Below are 17740 nucleotides of genomic sequence, written 5' to 3'. Positions count from 1 at the left end.
CATGTAGTCACAAATTTCAAGAGAAAAGGAAAAAAGTATGTGTCATAAATTTTAGCAAAGCTAGCATTTACTGGAAATAGAAATGGTGTCTATAGTTAGTGAGCTTTATGAGGTTTTTTTAAAATTTTCTACTGCAATAGTAATTTTTGTTGCCTACTCTCCTTTTCATCTTGAATCCCTAACATAATAAGACCTGCTTGCATGAGCAGGTTAGCTGGAACAAGCTTCTCATTTTTAAAGTCCTTTTCCATGTAATTTTTTTTTCTCAAAGCATTCAATGCATAATCCCAGTTACACACCCAAATTCTTTCTTAAACTAGTTTCCCAGAATTCATTTTGTAAGGTTGTTTGCTTACGTTTATGGGGTGTCATGACTTTACATCATTTAAATTAAGGGTAAGATTTTGCAAAATCATTAATTTCCTGAAGTTTTATTAAACCAAGGTTTGTTGCAGCAGGTCATATGCATACATATATATGACTCTGATAACCCAAAGAACTGTGCGAAGTGCTCATAGGGTGTAAAGGAAAAACACTAAGCATCAAAATAGAAAAGCAGACAGGTATAAAGAAGATGGTATTCGATAGCAGAGAGCTCTTTAACTTAGAAAAGGTATAACAAGACCAATGGTTGGAAGTGGCAGCCATACAAATTCAAACAGAATGTAAGGAACCAGTTTATAATACCGAGGTCAGTTGATCATTGGAACAGCTTATTAAGAGATTGTCCATCACTAGGAGTCTTTAAACCAAGACCAGCTGGTTTTCTAAGGCCTTGTCTAGTCTTGCAGCTGTGTGCAAGGTACATGCTGCAGTGAAAGGCAGGCTGTGTCCACATTGCAGTGTGTAGCTATGTGACAGTGAAAGGCTCTGGCAAGGGGGAGGCAGCGGGGAAAGGCTTTGGCATTGGGAAGCTGCTGGAGCCTTTTCTCACTGCTCTCCCCTGCCAGAACCTTTCTCTGGTGCTGGAAACTTTCCCTGCAGCAGGGAAAGGCTCTGGCAGCAGGACACCACCCTGCTTAATAGAAAGACATGAGAGGCACTGCTTGAGCATGTAGAGTATATACCTCAGGGTTCTGGTGTGTCTGTACTCTACTCGCCTAAGCATTGCCTCACCCTCTACACCACTATTTATACCCGGGCTAGCTGGGTGTGCCGTGCCTGTCCTCTACACCCAGCTCTAAGCGTAGACCTACCTCAAGAGATAAGGTTTTGTTCAACTTCAGTTCGTTGCAACAGTTACTGGGTGAAATTCTATGGCCTGTTATGCAGGAGGTCAGACTACATGGTTGTAATAGTCCCTTCTGGCCTTAAAAATCTAGGAATTTATTGATATCTAGATTAACATTGGATGTCATGTCAGTTAGATGCCTGCACTCATAGAGACCTGACACACAATACATGATTCTGAAGTAGCCAGAGATAAATAAAGAGACATAGGAATAAGACAGATATGTGTTCCCTTTCTCACTCTGATCACTTTGCTTGTATGCCTTTCCAGAAACCTCTGTTTGTTTTAAAAATTGTGTGTAACTGTCAAAATGTGGCTTGGATGATGAAGCCAGGTAAATTATAAAGTGAAATCTGAACTTAGTTTTCAAAAAACTAAAGAAAGGAATATAACATTTTACAGAGGTTATAGCAAACTTTGAGGTTCATACTCTGTCAAGGACTACACTGCTTAGAGTTAGTCGGGAATTTTCTGTCAGAATGGCTTGCCAACAGAAAATGCACTTATCACAAAATGAAAATTATCTGTGGGAAAATCTCAATTTTTGCTGGAAATCTTTGATTTTCTTTGAGGAAAATTGAAATGACAGCTCCCTGGCTGCCAGTCTGGAAGGCTCTCCTCACTTTCACGTTTTGCCTGCAGGGGGAAAACAAAATGACTAGAGCCTTCCAGAGAGGCAGCCAGAGAGCCACAGCCAGGCTGGTGATAAAGAAGGGAGGCTGAGACCCCCTGTTTTCCAGCAACTAGGCTGGAGGGGGTGGCAGGGAGCCTGGGCACTCAGCCTCTGGCAATCTGCCTAGAATTCTGTTCTGCATTTCACTTTCTGCCTGCATGGAGAAAGTGGAAATTAACAAGCATTTTCCAGGCACCAAACTGACAAGCCAAAAAATTACATTTTGGTGTCTCCTGAAACGGGATTTCCAAAAAAATTCTTTCCCACAAAAATATTTGCCTCTAGGTCTTTTTGTCCTGAATCAGAATGGGGGGAGTGGGAGGAGCGCACTTTAAATGCAAAATTTTTCATATGCAGAGATTTCTATTTCCTTCCAGTTCTAATATTGTTCTCTAACTTTCTAAAATAATATAATCTTCATTGCAAGACTCTTCTGAACTAATTTTAGAAGGTGCTTAATGGATTACCTTGGCCATAAATAGAAAGATCTACATTATGTTTTTAAGCACAGCCTTGAGCAAGGAGTGATGCGTAAGCTGCGCCATCCCAAGACTAGCTCTGGGAAGTAAGGGAACTGAGATTATTTGAAATGGGTGAGCACTACTGTGGTACTCAATGCCTTCCAGTGTTCTGGGTGTGGAGTGCCTATATACTGTTACTCGATATGACCATGATCCAAAACTCACTGAAGTTAATGCAAAGATTCTCAGTGCTTTTGGTGGTCTTTAGATCAGGGCCTATAATTTCCATACTTAAAACACTGCCCAGCCCTTATTTATTTTACTTTTTTGTTAATATTCCCCTTATATAGAAAACAGAACAGCCCCCTCAAAGTTCAAACTGTGCCTATGCAACTATCCAACACCCTTAACGTAAGCCTATGCCCTTGAGGCACAACTGAGCCCATTAATCATCAATCTTCTCACTCTTTCTGAAACAGCAACCTGTTTATTTTACATAACACAATAAATAGCAAGGCATTTCATAAAGTTTAACAACATAAAAATAAGATTGTCCAAAGAAACTGTTTGGAAATGTTATACATTTAAGATCATAGAAATAAACTATAATTGTTGGTATTCAGATAATAGCTTAGGCACGTTTTTGTGGTTGAGATATGAATGAAGTTTTAGTATGAAAAGGTTGAGCATAGTGTTTTGGGTTTTTAGAAATGATATGCTGCAAAAATGTAGGTATTATATTTCCAGCCTGTTCTTTTTATATATCTCTTAGCTTTTCCATTCAAGAACAGTAATTCTATCACAAAAAAAGGAAAGTACATGGCAAAAACTGACAAGCTGTACATTCTTCACAAGAGATGGATTTTGCTAAAGTCCTTTGTTTTTGCTGTATAGCTACATGTGGCAAATGGTAATTTCTTATTAAGTAAAAAATGAATAGACTATGGGACTACAATTCATCCCAGCTATAGTAAACAGCAGTGGAAGCCCTCCGTTCATTAACAGTGTCATGTTAAAAATTCAATTTAATTAGAGCTGTATCACTGCTAAAATATTTCTGTGCCTGCTATCTCATTCATATCTCATACAAACATGCAGGCTCAGCTGCTTTGGAGAGAGTGTGTAAAGTCAAGGCACCACTCACTCCCTTCTATGCCAATCCATTTGAATTCCCTTTCCTCTCTGCCTAGTTCTTGCTTGTCTGCACAGTGGGAGAAGTTCTAGGCATACAGGTCCCACTGCTCCCCCACCCCCTGTATCCACAGAAGAGATGTGGGGAGGCTGCATAGTGACCTGAGGCATGGGGCATCTTTCTACCCCATCTGTTCTTGCATGACCATGCAAATCAGGCCACAATCTGGCCCTAAAGCCTCTTCATTACACCTGCTTACAGGATATTGCATGAGATTACACAAAACAAACAAGAGTGCAACAAGTTGAGTATGAGCTTGAGCAAAAACATATGATGGTCAAAAAGTCTAGGAATCAGAACTGGCTCTAGGCACCAGCAAAGCAAGCATGTGCTTGGGGCGGCACAGTCCCAGGGGCAGCATTCCGGCACCTTGGGCACCTTGGGCAGTTGTGCTTTAGGGGAGGCAAATTTTTTGCTTGGGGCGGCAAAAAACCTAGAGTCGGCCCTGCTTGGAATGTTACAGTCCATATCTATATGGTACTGGTGACACAGACTCGGATACTTTCATACCAGAGAGAATATTGGAGAGACTTTGGAGAAGAGCAACAAAAGATGTTAGCCATCAATCAGGTTCAGGGTTTTGTACTGGCAGTCATCTCTAAAGCGTGTGAGTTTCTTCTGTATTAGAGGGCAAAGCAAGCTCCCTAGTAAATTTTGTGGTATCTTCAGCTCTTCTTTCTTCTCTGGTTAAGGGAATCTCTATTTGAGGTCCTCTGTTCTTTTGGTTGGGACATAATGGGTGGTGATTGTGACGCCATGTGAACATTAATAGACTGACATAAACAACAGACTGGAAAGTGAGACATATAAGAAAGTTAAAATAGTATAGCTTAGCCATATGTCCCGAATGGGGAATATGGTAACTATGTGAACATTAACTGAAGGGTGTATACACCTGCACCTTGCTTACAGGAGAAAACTTAGTACAGGAGAAGTGCAGCTGCACCAATGGTAGCAGCAGTGTGAGTGCTAGTGTAGACACAGCTCAAGCATTTTTACCACTGTGTCATAAAAACCTGCTATGATTCATACTAAAAACAGCTGAGCCCTGTACACACTAGTATTACTGGCAGTGCAGCTTCACCCTGACTGGGTGTTGCTAGACTACAGGGACTAATTTTTCCAGTGTAGCTGCATCCCAGGATGAGAGGGATGGTTTAGGACTAAAAGGATGAAGTTAAGGGCTTGTTGACTGGGGAATAGTTTCTCAAGGGAAATGGTAGGGTCACCATTGCTTGAGTCCATTGCTTGCTTGAAAATGGACTAGATAAGGTGCTAGAAAATACATTGTAAAGGACAATTGTGAATTGATGGAATGATGGACTAAATAACCTATGAAGTCTTTTCCATCTCTAATTTCAAGGATTCTGTGTCAGAGTAACAGCCGTGTTAGTCTGTATTCGCAAAAAGAAAAGGAGGACTTGTGGCACCTTAGAGACTAACCAATTTATTTGAGCATGAGCTTTCGTGAGCTACAGCTCACTTCATCGGATGCATACTGTGGAAAATACAGAAGATGTTTGTTTTTATACACACAAATCATGAAAAAATGGGTGTTTATCACTACAAAAGGTTTTCTCTCCCCCCACCCCACTCTCCTGCTGGTAATAGCTTATCTCCCAGTCTTTTCTTTTCCTTTTATTAATTAAAAGCAGACCAGATTCCAAGCAGGAAGAATTGGCGTTACCTAAAATCTTCAACCACATGACCTATGTAACTAGCATTTTGCTTTTATTTGAAATTTGATAGCACAATGCTATTTATTTCTGCATAACTACCTTCTCTAGCAATCACATGGTAGATACATAATCTGGTTTTCAATGGGGGCTGCCCAAGCTAGGCATGCTAGATAAAACTTGGGTGGTTTTGATAGTGCACTATTAATGGCAGGCAATTTCTCAGATTGGAATATTTCCATCAGCGTAACATCTGTGCTGAGAGCAGCAGCTGGACTGTGTATGTTATCAACATACAGTAGCACAACACAGGCAGAGCTTTGCTCGTGCAAATTTATTTGGAAAGTCTGTTCACTAAATATATCACCGTGAGTGAGGTCTTTTGTGGAAAAATGCTTCCAGCTACTATGAGAGTATTCACCAAAATTCTTTCATGTGTCAGGGACATAGCTGGATCCCATCCATTCGCGGTTGAAAAGAGTGAATAATGTATTGCAACTGTCAGATAGCAAGGCTCTGAGCGCAACAAACTTTTGTTATACAGAGAGATCCAAACTATAAATTGGCAGTGAAATCATCAACAGACTGATCCCCAAAATACCCTTCATGAGGTGTTTAATACAGTAGCTGTGGTATGAAAAGTCTTGTATCTCACACTATAAGGTAAATAGAAATGTAAACAACGTTTCTCAATTAAAAACACTGAGCCAGCTTGTGAGTTTAAGACATCATGAAAGGGGAGAGAAGGAGCCATGCAGCGGTGGGAATCCCCGGAGCCTGAAGGAATTCTGGATGAAGCAGATAGAGGGAGGAGGCTGGCGGATCAGCAGTTTCAGTGTGCATATAGAAACACAGGCTCTGCACCCCTTGAGCAGACCATGTTATGCACTAGCCCGCTGCACAGCTTTCACTCTGGGGCAGAGTTTGTTAATGGCCACAACGATTCCTCTCTCAAGCCTTCTTTTAATGGAGGACAGAAGGAATTTATAAATAGTAGATGTTTTAGTGATTGTTTTACTAAGAGTTTCAAGGCGAGATAAGAGCTCTGTCTGCTTTGGAATAGAGCCAGACACAGTTTATTTGCTTCAGTGCAAAATTGAACTTTAAATATAGTCAGTGCTTCTTGTTACACAGATTATACAACACACAAACCCTTGTGAAGGGTAGGGATGTCCCTTGATGAAATAATTAATATAGCCCTTTCAATTAATACAGGCCACACACTCTTGTTTATGTGTAACATAAGATTGTCCTGTAGTGTTGCATGAAAGTTCTAACATTGTAAGATTGGAATTCAGTATAAATGTAAAGGTGAGATCTTCAGCTGGTATACATCTGAGAAGCACTGGCGTCAACAGTTACCTAAATTTACACCAGCCAAAGATCTTGCTCAGTCTGTAAAACCTTGAGGAAAGGAAGAAAAAGCAACAGGTCCAACAGCATAAAAATGGAAGAAATTGTAAACTGTTGTAAAAATAAGGCATTTGATACTTGTTCATGACAGCCAAAACTTTATTATCTTTTCACCATATAAATGTATTGTTGAGGCACAAACACAAACTAATCAATTATGAGGGCAAAGAGGTGGGTGATACAAACCAAATGTACTTATTTAGGGTGAGAATGTAATACGCAGCTTCATGCTGAGTAGTTCTGTACTCCATGTAAAATGCCACTGAAGTCAATGGAACTGTTCCTGTAATACTAAACATGAATCTTACAATACCCATATAAGTAGTCAATTTAGAATATGATAGTCAATAATCCCCATTTGCTTCCCTGAAATAGTTCAGGAATGGAAGATACTTTTCCCTTAAAAGAAAAGTCTTTGTTTTTTGCTAAACAAATTGTGAGTTGTACTGTTAGAAAGTGGCTCCTCATGAGGAAGAGACATACTGAACACATTTTCTTTTGGGGTTTTTAAGTTCCTTGTCCAGTTTTATTGCAAGTTGGCAGACTTTGTGTTATAATGGAAAATGCACAAAATGTGTTTTCTCCATTGTTATACAGATTATTTCTGAAACACTGGATGTTCTGGGACAGGATCACATGGAGAAGAAAATGGAGTTGCCTGGAATTTTTTTTTTTAAAGTGATCATATAAATAATATTTCTTATGGATAAAAAGGTAAAACTTCTGTATACTGTGAACAGGGTCTGGACCTTCCATTTACAGAGTGAGTAAAATTCTCACAATTCCTCCGTGATATCTTCCATTACAATTTCAAGAGTAGCTATTATGCAAAAACTCATTAAAACAAATCACTGAAGGATAAATGTCTTGAATGTGTAAAACAGCTGTGTAACAAAGATGTCACTGTTATCTGTTGCTTTGAATTCTGGGCTCAGGGAGATTTGACTATAAGTAACTATAATTTAGTGCTTCTACTTGTACTGCAGGCTAATGGCAACTTGGCCTTTTCAAAACACTGTCACCATAATGTTATATGTATCTCACCAAGATTAGTTTTGAGGATCAAGGCAGTGTTGCTGTAGCCATGTTGGTCCCAGGGTATTAGAGAGACAAGGTGGGGGAGGTAATATCTTTTCTTGGACCAAATTCTTAAGGTAAGAAAGACAAGCTTTGTAAGGATATAGAAAGGCAGAACTGGCACACTGGTTGATTTTCCAATGTGCTGATAACCTATGAGCACCACTGTTTTATCAATGGCCCATATATCCTGTGCTGACACAGGCATACTAGTCAGTTTTCTTCCAATCAGGCATCTCTCTTCTGTGCATGACTTTAGCAAACTTTGAAAATGCTGGATGTATAGAGCTCTCCGTTTGTGTGGAAGTAATGTGATCTTGGGTAGCTATCTTGATTTCACTCGATAGCACCCATTCATAAATCTTTCATCAATTCCATTTTTCAAAACTGAGTCTTGCTCTCTCAGACATGGACATGTCTTGAATTTTGGTTGACAACATATTATTTGTAGACTTAATTTCGAGATTTTTTGCTTACATTTGAATCTGTCTTTACAATGGAACAAACTTACATGACCACTTCATCTGCTGTTAGTAACAGTGAGTGCAAAAGAACATTTGAACACAACGCCTCAATTTTCACTTTGGGTTCCCACTTTTGTTTACAGTGTGTCTGTTAGTTTTCTTGTACATCCTATATCTTACAATACGATAAGTAGTTTTGTCCTTCTGGAAAACTGATACACTTTTGTTTTGTCTACACTGTACACTTCTTTTGGTGACATGTAGAGTACATATCCATGTAGCCCCCCTAAAACAAGACAGACTTGAAAGGTATGGGTATGTATGCAAGTACATAGCCTACATGCTCTCTACTGACCCAAGCCTGCCTCCCCATCTACACTGCTATTTTAAGGGTGTTGTGTCCTGCTGCTGGAGCCTTTCCCATCCACAGGAAAAAAAATCTCTCCTAACAGGAAAAGGCTCTGGCAGCTAGGAAAATCTCTGCCACTGGAACCCATCCCCATCACAGGGAAAGACTCTCCGGCAGAAGGTAAGGCTCCAGTAATGGGAAGGCAAACTTTCCTAGATGCCTCCCCTCTTCCAAACACTTTTCTCACGACAGTTACAGACTCCTGCAGCAGAGAGCTGCTGAAGCTTTTCTCCACTGTCTCTCTCCTGCCAGAACATTTCACTGAAGTGTAGCTACACACTGCAGTGTAGACGCAGCCTACTTTTCACTGAGGCTGTACGGGGAGACTTTGGCAAACCAGTAAAGTGCCTGAAACCACTATGGCTTATTGCTAAAAGCAGCCAAGTCGGCAGGCTGTAAATTGGCCAAGTCAGCAGGCTTAGCTTAACCAAGGCAGGAGGGGAGGGGGTCTTTGGGTGCCACAGAGAGGGCAGCTTGACCCCGTGTCCTTCCTGATAAGAATTGTGTTGAAGTGGCTGATACATGCATTTTAGAAGAGCAGGATGTGCCTCAGGAATATCTATTGGGGGCCTCAAGGCCGCAAACTCTGGCAAACCCCCCATCTGGTTAATTGATAATCAGAAGGAACCTCTTGCTTGACTATTGAAACTACTTACATAACAAGTTTTCTTTAAGGGACATATCATTCTATTATTAATGTATAAATAAGGGGGGAAAGTTTGAGGTAGTTGGACTCTTTTTGGACTCTCCCTCTGGATACATTTTGAAGTCCCCACCGGCAGATGGAAGATTTGGCCACCAGAAGCCTGCCGCTGTGTCACTCGAGAGCCACACTCAGCTTTGGTAATTATCAAGGGTTGGGGTGTTTTACTAACCTTTTGCAGAAGTGTGTAAGTGCTTGAGACGAAGTAAAGTTTAGCTTTAAGTGAAAGCACTCTTGTGTTGTCCTGTTTGTGCCAGCCAGCTATCGGTCGGACGGCCGTGTCTCCCGATTTATTTCCTGACGCCACCTCGCACAGAGTAAAAGTTACCAGGAGCTTTGGGTTGAAAGACCCCCGGGTAACAAGGCATGTAGCTACATGTACCCTAAGCACTGCCGCCAATGGTGTGTAGTGTAGGCACAGCCTAAGAGAGAATCTCTGGCTTCCCCTGAATGAATATAAGTGTAGTATATGAGTTCTTAAGGGCACCTTTCTACCAGTCCTCGAATAAATGTCTCCACTGCACCAACAGTTCTACTACCAAAATGCACAGATTTCCTCAGAGATTGTGTATCAAACTAAAAAAAGTTGTACATATTTTCTAGTCTCCATCCAATTGCAGCAAGAAATTACTTTATTTTCCAGAAGCATTATTTAAAGGTGGGGGGGGGTTGGAAGGGGGAGTTCATAGAATCATGGAAATGTAGGACTGGATGGGACCTTGAGAAGTCATCAAGTCCAGCCCCCTGCAGTGTGGCAGGACCAAGGAAACTGGATGTCACAGCCTGCTTCAGTGATATCATTTTTGACACCTGTGTTGGTGATGTATCCTTCTTTCTTCTGGAGGCCAGGTGTGACACATCAGTCTTCGACTTGCTGTTTCTGAAAGGGTAAACGCATCTTACAGTTAGGAAAGGTGTGTGGTAGATCTATTCAGATATTGTCAAATGATTATTTGCCAAAACAAAGACAGATTACTATGAAACAGAGAAAAGGTGTTTAGGAAGGGATTACATGCATGCTTAACAAAACCTTAAAGACACAGTACTGTGTACCGTAAGAAATTAGGCCACTATAATGTTGAATTCTACTGAAGAGAATATTGACGTGAATATATATATTACTTATATATATATATATATGTTACTTTTCTGATTCCATTCTTCAGTGTACATTACAATGGAGTCTGTCCACTGGCACTACACCACTGGAAGATCCCTCTATACTGGGCTTCAGAGTAGCAGCCATGTTAGTCTGTATCTGCAAAAAGAACAGGAGTACTTGTGGCACCTTAGAGACTAACACATTTATTAGAGCATAAGCTGTCATGGGCCCGCTTCATCGGATGCTGTAGCCCACGAAAGCTTATGCTCTAATAAATTTGTTAGTCTCTAAGATGCCACAAGTACTCCTGTTCTTTATACTGGGCTGATTGTCCTCGGCCCAGCTGCATCTGCTTTATGGCTAGAATCCATGTACTTACATTGGCCCCAATCCTCCTCCTCCCACTGACTTTAGCAGTGCAGGCTTAGGCCCTTGGTAAGCATTTACTCAAAGAGCTGGGCAGGAAACAGTTTTCCTGTCCTAGGAAAACTTTCCAAGATTTCAACAACAACAAAAAGCCTGTCCCAAATAGGGACAAAGAGTCAAAATCTCATGTTTTCATAAACCAACAATACAACAAAGTTCAGCTGAGGTCAAGCAAAACATTTCATTTTGATTTTGACTTTTTTTTTTTACTATAAAGTAGCTTACATTTTGCAATAAGTTTTTTGTTTTTTCAAATGAGAAAATGGGACATTTTGGAAATTTAGGGATTTTTTCCAAATTTTTATCAAAACAAGAAACTTGTCAAAGTCAATTATTTTCCACAAAAAGTTTTGGTTTTGGCAAATTGGCATTTTTAGATGAAAAAACATTTCATCAAAACATTCCTTACATCTGAGTCAGTAGAGTTGGTTAGGGGTCTGATTGAGGTCAAATTATTAAATCAATTTGTAAACAACTAGAGGGTAATAAGATTTTAAGTAATAGCCAACATGGATTTGAGATGAACAAATCATGCCAAACCAACCTAATTCCCCTCTTTGACAGGGCTACCAGAATAGAGGCTAAGAGATAAGCAGTAACTGATATATCTTGATTTTAGTAAGGCTTTTGACACAATCCCACATGACAGTCTCATAAACAAGCTAGGGAAATGTGTTCTAGATGAAGTTACTATAAGGTGGATGCATAACTGGTTAAAATATAGTACTCAAAGAATAGTTAGCTTATCAATAGATTCTTTTCAGACTGGGAGGGTTTATCTATTAAGGTCCTGTAGACATCAGTCCTGGGTCCAGTAATAGTCAATATTTTCACTAATGACTTGGATAATGGAGTGGAGAATATGTTTATTTGCACATGACACCAAGCTGAGAGGAAAGATTAGAATTCAAAACGACCTGGACAAACTAGAGAATTAGTCTGAAGTGAAAAAGATTAAAGTCAATAAGGACGAGTACAAATTTCTACACTTAGGAAGGAAAAATCAAATGTGCAACTACAAAATGGGGAATAACTGGCTAGATGGTTGTACTGCTGAATGGATTTGGGAATTATAGTGGATCACACATTGACTATGAGTCACCAATATGATTAGCGAAAAAGACTAATATAATTCTGGGATGTATTAACAGGAGTGTCATATGGTAAACAAGGGAGGTAATTGTTGCACTCTGCACTAGTGAGGCCTCAGCTGGAACACTGTGTCCAGTTCACACTTTAGGAAAGATGTGGGTGAATTGCAGAGAGTCCAGAGGAGAGCAACAAAAATTATGATAAAAGTTTGGAAAACTTGACCTATGAGGAAAGCTTTTAAAAAATTGGACATGTTTAGTCTTGAAAAATGAAGCCTTAGGAGGACCTGATAAGTCTTCAAATATGTTAAGGGCCCTTACAAAGAAGCTGGTGGTCAATTATTCTCCATGTTCACTGAAGGTAGGACAAGAAGTAATGTGCTTAACCTGCAGCAAGGGAGATTTAGGTTAGATATTAGAAAGTTGCGGGGGGTTTCTTAAGGGTAGTTAAGTTCTGAAATAGGCTTCCAAGGGAGGTTATGAAATCCCCATCACTGGAGATTTTTAACAGGTTGGACAAACACCTGTCAGACGGTGTTTCATAGTGTCAGTGATTTTCAGCCTGTGGTCTGTGGTGTGATGCCTGGTGATCTGCAGAGTATGTCTAAGATGCCCAAAAGGCTCCGTACCTCCATTCAACATTTTTTAGGGGTCCACAAATGAAAAAAGGTTGAAAATTACTGGGTTAGGTTTATTCAGTCCTGCCTCAGCACAAGGAGCTGGACTTGATGACCTTTCAAAGTCCCCTCTTGCCCTACATTTCTACAATTCTCTAACTCAACATAACGGGAGACACTCACCCACCTGGGTCATAAGTGACACTTTCATTATTGGCCATTAGTTATCTTATCAATTATCAATTTTTATCATTATACAATTAACAAATAATAATTACCATAGCACATAGATGCCCCAGTCATGGACCAGCACCAGATTGTTTGTACTGTGACTCATTTGAGGGATTTCAGTAAAGGATTAGTCTAAGTCAAGAACTTTCATTCTTTGAGGCTTTATTTAGAAAGATGTTCAGATTTGGATTGGGAACTTGCCTCTTTGCCATTAATTTCAGTAAGGGATTCACTAGTTTTACCTCATTGGTCTCTGCCAGTCTCAGTAAAGTCCACTGTAGCCATAATGAAAATTATATGCTGAAGCGGTAAATTGAAATACTTTGTGCATTATACTTAATATTTACCACTGCAAGTTTTATTATTTATTTATCTGATTAGATGTTGATGTCTATTTAATGGTAGCTTTATTTTCTTTCATATACCAGAATGTAATACATTGCATTTACTTATTTGATTGCTAGTGATAATTTTTTATTTATTACTTCCATAAAAGTAGTAGATTTTGCTTTTTATAATAGTGTGAAATATTTTGATATTCCTTACAGTATTGCTGAGTGTAAAATTGTGCAGCAGTAAAGAGGATCAAAAAATGCTTAATTCATAACATTTGTGCATTTTTTCCTAGAACTTTGCAGATGTTCTTTTCTGCTGTGGCTTTTTACTTGGCTTTTCCCATTCTTTGTTCTCAGATTTAAAGTTTAAATATTGAGAAATGAATGATGGCTGCAGTAAGAATTTACAAATGTATCATGGGTTTCAATTTTTCTCACAATGTTTTGGAAAATGTCAGGATGTCTCAATTATCTTCTTACATGTTTTCTTCAAAACCTATTACCATAAATATATTCTTGTCAAGCATCCTCCAGAAATCTGAAGGGAAAAACCCTTTGATAAAATCCAAAATAAGGGCTATTCAAGAATTCTGGGCCACTGAAAATGGGCAGTGAAATATTTGGGGAAAGATTCATATCTTTGTATCTTTATATATGTGCTACTTTATGAAAACATTATTACATTGTGCTTTTAGTTATCTCTGTTTATTACAATGACATATCATATAATTTAACGAGCTACTGAATTGTGACATATGTTCAGATTAGATATTCCTATACTGCCAAATTCTCTGGCCCCCTCTGCAGGCATGCAAGCCTAAAGCAGAATGGAAATGTCATTTTTCTGCAGTGGGAACAGCCAGGAAACAGAGAGCCCCCCACCCACACACCCTGCATGTCATAAAGCTGTGATACATGGTCACACTCTGTACAGGACTATAGAAGGGTGTTTATGGACAGGATGGAGCAATGTCAGGAGTCTGGCCACTGAATATAAGCACAGCACAGATCTGTTGGCCCCAAGCCCTGGTGGGGAAACGTAGGGACATATGAATTGCCTCACTGCATCAGACCTGCTGCCAAATATCTTGTCTCCAAGACTGGCCAGCACCAGATACTTTAACAGAAAGTGTAAGAAAACCCACAGTAGGCAGATACGAGAGAATCTGCCCCTAGAAAAGTCTCCTCCCAAGAGTTAGAGGTTGGTTGAAACCCCGAAGCATGAGGGTTTATATTCCTTCCAGAGCTTTTTCTGCATTGTTCTTAGCATTTACTATTATGACTCTGGGGGAAGAGAAGCAGCTGAATGCCATGGCTACACTTTCCAATAGCCCACAGGACTGGCTGCTGATTAACTTCACTCAGCTATAAAATGGTTCTGTCTCTAACAGGCAAGATGTAACCCTCAGTGACTGCCTCTCATTGGACAACTGTGTTTGGATTATTCCCACCCCCAGATGCATTGGCTTACATTTATCCAGATTTAATGTTTGTTGATAACAATATCAGCGTTGTGTGTGTTAAAACTATTTGGTATTTGTGAGGGCAGTAATTAGGACCAGATGGCCAATGTGGTTACAGCACTGATATTCACCATTAAGATAATAACTAAATAAAATAACGTGACATCCAACTTCATCCTCTATTTAGTTTACACTCTCAGTTCCCCTCTTGCACCTATAGACTTAGGTTCACACACACACATTTTTCCTTCCTCAGGAGAGAGGCTAGCTAATTGAGTAAGATGAGCTCTAGAACTTGGAACAGACAAGAATCACGAACATATCAATATAACATTAGTCACTACTCATTATTTATTAGTATTTATCTTGATTGCTAAGTTCTACAAACATTAAAATTTACATTAGAGAAAAGAGGAATAAAATATAATAAATAGCTAACTGCATTACAAGAAGGCCTAGCAAGGTAGTGATGTTGTTCTCAGAAAGCCATATCCTGTAGAAAGTCATGGTAGAATTACAAAAACGTACAAAGCATAGTATATTCAAGAATCTTAATCTGCTATTTTTTCTCTCACAAAAATATCCCCCTGTGTTGGGTGTATTAGCTCTTACCAATGTAAGCAGAGTCAGGATGAGCTCCACCCTGACATCCAGTGGTGAGGTGAGGCAAGTTGTGGAAAAGAACTTCAGGGGCCGATCTCATTTGCATAGGCACACCCACCCCGCCTAGAATGAGGCCATAGCTGCCCAAATGGTCACTTTGGCTGCTGTGGGATCCCCAGTGTCTCTGTTATGGGGCAGGAAGAATAAATTGTTATTACCCTGATTATGGGAACTGTGCTTGGAACGGTACTTGGACTTTTGTTATGATGGAGGGACTCACCATCAACTAAGTACCACTCGCTAGGCAAGGGTCATGGGTTCCAAAACTCTGTGAATTGAGAAAGACTGGGGACAAGTATTAATACTTGGTGGCATGGGCTCCTTGGTGAGGGCCTTACATGCTAATTGCATTTCCTCCTCTCTCCATGTGGCATATCAGAGCTAATTTTGATTCTATTAGGAGTCTAGTTACAGGCTGCTGAGCTCACTTTGGGCTAATGGTGCACCAGCACTGAGGCTCCCCTACTACAAGCTGAATTCACCAAATTGCTGAACTGACTAAGAGCTGAAATCATTGAGCATTGTGTTAAGTAGTGGGGGAGCCTGAAGATATACTGTGAAGCAGTTTGTGGGACGATGGGAGCTGCTTGTGGGACGCGGACTAGCGGAGCCCTATGGAGCTGCGGGGCAGTCAGCGTCAGATCATATAAGGTGCCCCTTACTTCTCTTCCCCCCCCACCTCCCGATCTCCACCCAGGTTGGGAGGTAAAGCTCTGCAGATAAACTTTCAAACTCTGGGGCTGCCCTGACCAGGGACAGAGACTTTTGGGTCATTGGACTTTTGGGACTTCGGGTGATTTCGGGTTGCTGGACTCAAGAACCAAAGGGAAAGGACACGACCCAATTTGCTTGGGGTGGGTTTTTGCTCATGGGTTGTGTTATGAATCCTGTTGGTGGTGTTTCCCCAACATAATGCCACATTGTTTCTCTCTGTTATTAAAAGGCTTTTTGCCACACTCAGACTCTGTGCTTGCGAGAGGGGAAGTATTGCCTTTTGGAGGCACCCAGCGGGGGTGGTATATATTTGTCCCAGGTCACTGGGTGGGGGCTCGAGCCGGTTTTGCTTTGTGTTATTGGAATGGATCCCCTAGATATTGAACCCGGCCCTTGTTGCTGCCGCCAACTCTGACGGGCAGAAGGGTTACACCAAGATGTCATTTTGTCCAGAAGGTGGTCTATGTTGATGACTATTAACAACTATCCCTTAATTCCTATTTTGAGAGCATAAAAATTCTTATGAGCTCTCTCTAGCAAAGAATTGTTCTTCCCAAAGTTTACAAACACAGTTAAATTCTGCCCTAGCTTATGACCCTATGACTCCCCAGAGCAAATCCAATGGTGTTACATGCAGATAAGTGAATCTGTCCTATTGACTTGTGAGGAGGGCGTGACTTTCACTTTTGACTGATTCAGAAATGTATCTTCATTCTTTGAAACTAGTTTTTCAGAACTTGATTAGTGTTTTGAGTGTATCCAGGGAATATCTTAAAACCAAGCTCTAAGTGAGAAGCAGTGGTGGTCTACCAAGGTTTGTGTGTTCTGCAATATTTTCAGCAACCTATGTCCTATAGACTCCCCTCCCTTTGCTGGTGTGTAAATGGGTCTGGAATGCAGTGCAGAAAGGCTTGTAGCATTAGATGTCTTCTTCACCTCCAACCCTGGAGCTGTGGGTGGCCTTTCCAAGTGAACTAAATGTAATTGGATGTTCCATATGAACTTGGGCACATAGCCAGTGAGAGGTTGGGATAAGCCTCGGTGTAGCTGCTTTCAGCAACATGTTCCCCTACAAAATGTAATTTAATGTATTTGTTGCACCATTATGATCCACCAGTTATAATCCACTCAAGAAAGTGAGTGAGGTGGGCAAATGCACAGCTAAGACAAAGGTATCATTGGCATATTACCCATCAGTGGCCACTATAGCCGTCATGCGCTCCGTGCCATTATTCTGGCATAAAATTGGAAGTAATTGTTCCCCTTCTGAGTACTTTGCATAGAAGGGAGTGATATGGTTCAATGTTCTTAACTCTTAGCCCAGTTACTGTTGTCTCTCTTGCTACTCTTTTTTTCCCACAACACTGGGCTGCTGCGCATTTTTGGCTCTCGTAAGTTTCAGTTCATGATTTATTAAAGCTATTGCCGTTTCCTGAATACTCCTAGATTCCTCTCAGAGGAAAGTTCTGACATGTCCTCACAAAGACAGCTGGGAGCTAATTAATCCTGCTTCACTAAAACCAAACTGCAAGTACAAAATGTAACCCTTGTTTACCACAAGCAGACAAATACCTTTTGCATTGGAAAGATTATAATCAGACACTAATCGTCAACCAGATGTGTGATCATACCAAAGGGAAAAGTGCCTTTCCCCCCCGCCACACACACACAAGTAGTAATAGCCTCTGATATGTCTACCCCATAATACCTTACTATACTTCTCTCAAGCCAATCAAACATTAGGACAACTATTCCCTATATGCAGGTATAGCTGAATAGTTTAGGTAATTCCAAATTGT

This window comes from Chelonia mydas, chromosome 8, assembly GCF_015237465.2.
Source record: "Chelonia mydas isolate rCheMyd1 chromosome 8, rCheMyd1.pri.v2, whole genome shotgun sequence".
NCBI lineage: Eukaryota > Metazoa > Chordata > Testudines > Cheloniidae > Chelonia > Chelonia mydas.
The sequence above is the reverse complement of the archived record's forward strand: the minus strand, read 5'-3'. Positions refer to the sequence as shown.